The 6,008-nt window shown below is 32.2% G+C and overlaps 1 long non-coding RNA gene across 1 annotated transcript; it reads left to right on the forward strand.

The window, feature by feature from the left end:
* Positions 1-223: 223 nt before the first annotated feature.
* LOC120780456 lies at positions 224-1,130 on the forward strand. The gene is made up of 3 exons (XR_005705869.1): positions 224-586; positions 729-907; positions 979-1,130. It is a non-coding gene; the product is annotated as an uncharacterized LOC120780456 (long non-coding RNA).
* Positions 1,131-6,008: the final 4,878 nt, after the last annotated feature.

Consider the following 6,008-nt stretch of genomic DNA (forward strand, 5'->3'; position numbering starts at 1 on the left):
TATGTTTAATAAAAAAAGGAAATTAAATAAAACAATAAATTGATACTTGGTTACAAAATATTCAATCTTTTTATTTACATAAATGTATAAGGTTGAAACAAACACAGCAAAGATTGTCTCTTTTTAAATAATACAATGAAAATTCATTTAAATGAATATTTAGGTAAATGTTCACTATAAAATATTCACTTATATTGATATCTTTTATTAATATTCACTTATATTGATGTCAAATTTGATGATATTCATGATTTTGTATGCATGCAATACAAAATTGCTTCTTATTGCAAAGAAAAACAACCAACTGAAAATCAGCTAATTGTAAGTTGGTCAACCGAGACGTAGATGCGCAGAACGAACAAAATTATAAACTCGTCATTGCGCAATCTTGTTTCTATCATTCTTGCTGTGGTTCCATTGCCAGCAGCGAGTTCACTAGGTTTAGATATTTTTATTTCTCCCTTCTCTAAGGCATTGTATAAAAGTCGATCTTGGGAAATAGTGATATCAGAAATGTTTCCAATACAGCCAACATCAAAAGAAATGTAACGATTAGCATCCAGAATTCCCCCAAAAAAAAATAAACGTAAAATATACTTTAAAATTGTAAAAATGAGACCCTGTGTTTTGCGGAAACTTTAAAATTTTTCTTTTTAATTAACAATTATAATACTACTAATTACAAAAATATTTCTTTTTTAACAAACATTTGCAATACTTTCTTTCAGAAAACTGAAAATTTGCAAATTGTTGAGGTATTTCTTGAAAAGGATGATGCACTTAGTAAAAACAGTACATCATATCTCAATGCAAAGGGTAGCAATAGTCGAAAGACTGAAAGCCAAAATAAGTTTGACGAAGCTCTTGACCATCAACATGAATAAACAATGAGTTTACAGCATTTGGCGTAAGTATTAGAGAAATGTAAGAGCGTTTTCTTTATCTCATAAAAAATTTGCATTTATTCCGCCCTGTCAGATAACGTGTATTATAGAGAAGGTTCATGGTGTGCCGATTGTCAAAACGTTTCTCTTTTTGGAGGGGCTCGGTTTTCTATAAGTGGATTTCACCATAAAAATTCTTAGCGGATTTCACCAATATTTAACATGAGTGGGTAGAACATAGCAGAATTGAGCATTTTCAGTGTTAAATGAGAAAAGTAATGTTAATTTAAATGTTTAGAAATGTACGCCAACAGATTCGCGTATTTACAATGCGCAAACGACTATGGATATCATTTATAGATATTGTGAAAGATATATATGATATCAAAGCACATAAGTATGATGATGAATTCCATTAATCATAATTACCTAAATATTATAATTAATAAAGTTTTGTTAAGTTATTATATAGTATATATTTATATACACATTTATGTATTTGTTAGCTTTGGGCATTAAAGGTTTTGATAACGTTTTAAAAGACCATGACGTCGTACAGATTCACATATGTAAGCATATAAAAAGATTTTATAAAACCATACGCATAATGCTATGTTCGGACCAACATTGTAAACATTTTGAAAACACATTTGTGGGTTGTGGAATCTAAGTCGTGCGGACCGACAAAATGCTAAAATCCTATACCGAAATATGAAAGGCCAATAGAGCACCCATTGCAGAATCTAGTGATATATGACGGCACGAAAATAAACATGGGTTTTGGTCTGACATATTTTACAGCAATTGAAAATAATTTTCTGCGTGTGTTTGTTGTTGTGCCGTTGCACCAAGAGAAAAATTCTGCAATTCGTGCACCGTGCACGGGTTTTGCAAGAGCAGAAGAATCCCCCTAATATGACAATATCAACTGAAAGCTGTATTTGTATAAGGAATGTAAACAAATATCAAGTGATAATTTAGAGCCGGCAAAATATGTCTTCCAATAAAATCGATTAAACTAGAGCAGGCATCGATTATAATGATTCTGCGAAAACTGTGTTTTCGTTTGACAGATTTTACATGGACGAAAACACAAGTTTTCGTGCGAAACCCAGTTTTTCCCACAAAAATATGTTTTCGTTGTCGGTCCAAACATACTATAATGTTCACATATTCACATATGTACATATGTTATGTGTGCACGTAAACTAATTTGAAAGAATCATTCGCATAATGTTTGTAAATTTGTCTACATACACACCAATTTGTGTGTAAATATATGTATACACCCATTATTTCATACAAAAACTCCGTTCTCACGGACAACCAATGGCCGAACTTCACGTTTTGTGAAAAAGTCAATGTAGTAGGTGTCACGAATTCAAATATTTAGGGGTGTTGTGGATTCCAAGACAGAATTGCTTAGCTGTCCGAATTGCAAACCAATTCTGATTTTCAATGGTGTCACAGAATCTGATTGGATTTTCGAATATAAGCAAAACCAATATTCGAATCAGCTGTTTACTAATGTGCAAATTTGCAAATGAATACATTTGCAAGCAAACCTATTTAAGTTTTTAATGAGTTCCGAATTAAAGAAAGATTTTAAGAGATAACATTTATCGAATGAATAAAGACGCATTTGGGTGTTTAATTACGTTTTGTAAATCTTTAAGGGGAGCCTGATTTAGAAGCTTTAATAAATTGAATACTTTTTTGCTTAAGTCTCTTTAAAAATTTTCCAAACTTAACTTGAACATAAGTTATTAAAAAATATGAATCTCTTTAAATTTATTGTTTACGATGGAAATCGCGACCTGCATCCTGCCCGCCGTCTGTTATATACACATGCGAGAAGCATCTGGCAATTGCTTTTCAAAGGCAGAATATCAAAGATTTCGTATCCAAAAAATTTGCGGATTATATTTAAATATACATATAACTATAAAGCCTAGAAATTTCGCTTCAATCAATTATTTCTTTCCCTCCCAAAAAAAAACGATTTTTTTAACCTCTAAAAAAGGCTCCCCTCCTATATATCCGCGTTTGTTTTCCAAAACTCAATAATTAAGACATTTCGGGTTTTATTCTTACGTTTTCTCCTATAGAAATAAAGATAAATTAATTCGTGACTTGATTTTTTAACTCACAATTCAAATCTGTGCGCGACTATCTTCTTGATTTGTTCCTGACAGCAAAACCGATAAAATAGGTTTCTGAGACACCCAAAACCGATATAAATTCTTTTTCGAATATCAAACCAATAATATCTGAATTCATGCCACCAACTGCTTTTTTTGATCGGTTTCAATTCTGATTCCGACAACTAACAGATTCCACAACACCCCTGATTATTGGTTTGAAATTCGGAACAGAATTCGTATCGGTTTTGGGTGTCACGGAAACCAGTTTTATCGGTTCTGCTATCAGAAACAAAGCAAGAAGATAGTCGCTCACAGATTTGAAATGTAAGTAAAGAAATCAAGTTATTTTATTATTTCGAATTAATTTATCTTTATTTCTATAGGGGAAAACATAATTATAAAACACAAAACGTCTTAATTATTGAGTTTTTGGAAAAAAAATCCGGATATTTAAAGATATTAGATTTACAAAACGTAATTTAACACCCAAAAGCATCTTTATTCATTTGATAAATGATATCTGTTAAAATCTTTCTTTAATTCGGAACTCATTAATAACTTTAATAGTATTGCTTCCAAATGTATTCATTTACAAGTTTTGTCACATAAGTATACAGCTGATTCGAATATTGGTTTTGCGTATGTTCGAAAAGACGAAAATCCAATCAGATTCTGTGACACCATTGAAAATCAGAATTCCTTAACAAATACAGTCAACCCCGGTTATGTGCCACAATCAAAGATACAGGTATTTGTAGTTAGTTAAAAATAAAAATATAATTTGGTACATAAGCGACTGCGGATATTTAAGCGAATCGTACTTAAAACAATAATTTCTATGTACTTAAAAATACAAAGCTTGAGATGCAGCAAGAAATAGGAAGTTAAGAGGGATTGACACTTAAACGGAGTACTACTTAACCGGGATTGGACAGTACACATAAATCAGAGGAATATTGATTATTTTTTTGAAAAATTTCTTGACTTGAAAATCTACAAATAAACTATGTTGTCAAATTTATTGAACGCTTGCACTTAATGCACTTTTTTGGTATTTGTTTATTTTTATTTTTGTTTTTTAAAGAAAGTTTCTACGGAGCGCATCAATACACGTCCGTTTAGATTGAAAACTCGAATATTTTTGTAAATATGTGTATATTTATATACGTATGTATATATATAATTTTTTTTGTCACACACATTTGTAGATTTTTGTATGCTTTGTGCCACTGAACTTCAGTTTGTAGCTTTTTATATATTTCTTTTTCTTTATTCCCGTTTGTGCTGAATCAGATGGTATCAGATATACACTCCGCGATTCAATTAAAGTGGTTGTAATATGATTTGTTCACTTAAATGCAATGTAAATTTAGGAAACCCATTTTTATACTCTCGCAACAAAGTTGCCAAAGAGAGTATTGTAGTTTTGTTCACATAACGGTTGTTTGTAAGTCCTAAAACTAAAAGAGTCAGATATAGGGTTATATATACCAAAGTGATCAGGGTGACGAGTAGAGTTGAAATCCGGATGTCCGTCCGTCCGTCCGTCCGTCCGTCCGTGCAAGCTGTAACTTGAGTAAACATTGAGATATCATGATAAAACTTGGTACACGTATTTCTTGGCTCCATAAGAAGGTTAAGTTCGAAGATGGGCAAAATCGGCCCACTGCCACGCCCACAAAATGGCGAAAACCGAAAACCTATAAAGTGTCATAACTAAGCCATAAATAAAGATATTAAAGTGAAATTTGGCACAGAGGGTCGCATTAGGAAGGGGCATATTTGGACGTAATTGTTTTGGAAAAAGGGGCGTGGCCCCGCCCCTACTAAGTTTTTTATACATATCTCGGAAACTACTATAGCTATGTCAATCAAGCTCTACAGAATCGTTTCCTTCAGGTATTTCCATATAGAGTTTAAAAATGGAAGAAATCGGATAATAACCACGCCCACCTCCCATACAAAGATTATGTTGAAAATCACTAAAAGTGCCTTAACCGACTAACAAACACGTCAGAAACACTAAATTTTACAAAAGAAATGGCAGAAGAGAGCTGCACCCAGGCTTTTTTTTTTAAATTGAAAATGGGCGTGGCGTTGCCCACTTATGAACCAAAAACCATATCTCAGGAACTACTAGACCGATTTCAATGAAATTCGGTATATAATATTTTCTCAACATCCTGATGACATGTAAGAAATATGGGTGAAATCGGTTCACAACTACGCCTTCTTCCAATATAACGCTATTTTGAATTCCATCTGATGCCTTCTCTGTATAATATATAAATTAGGAACCAATGATGATAGCGGAATAAAACTTTACACAAATATGGTATTTGAGCTGAGGTAACCCTTGTGGAAAAAATGTCGTGATCGGACTATAACTTTTCAAGGTCCCTGATATCGAACACAAAGAACTCAGTGCCTAACCTAACATAACCTAATTTTTCACCGAAAATATCGGTAAATATCTCAGACATTTTAATGTAATTCAGAGGGCATCATTTTTATACTCTCGCAAAAAAGTTGCTAATAACAGTATCTCGATTATCACTTTATCATGCGAGAGTATAAAATGTTCGGTGACACCCAAACTTAGCCCTTCCTTACTTGTTTATTTAAACATTACTAATTGAAAGAGAAATTCGATTAAAGACATTTATTGTAAAACACCAAAATAATAGTATTTTAAATATTTGTGGAAACTTGAATTTTATATTAATTACCTCGAAATTTCGATTTGATATTGAAGCAACCACATTTCAAAGCTCCGAAAGTAGTATTTGGGACTATTCATACACAACGACGTTTTGTAGCTGTTCCACTGCCTGGAACTCACGTCCTCCAGCAAAGACTCAATGAAATAGATTTCATCAAATTTTCTCGATAGGATTTAAATCTGCGAAACAAATCTTACCTAATCAACTAAATTGTATTCATATTCATAAATTACTAATAATAATTTTCCCTTTAATTT

This window comes from Bactrocera tryoni, unplaced genomic scaffold (genome assembly GCF_016617805.1).
Source record: "Bactrocera tryoni isolate S06 unplaced genomic scaffold, CSIRO_BtryS06_freeze2 scaffold_25, whole genome shotgun sequence".
Taxonomy (NCBI): domain Eukaryota; kingdom Metazoa; phylum Arthropoda; class Insecta; order Diptera; family Tephritidae; genus Bactrocera; species Bactrocera tryoni.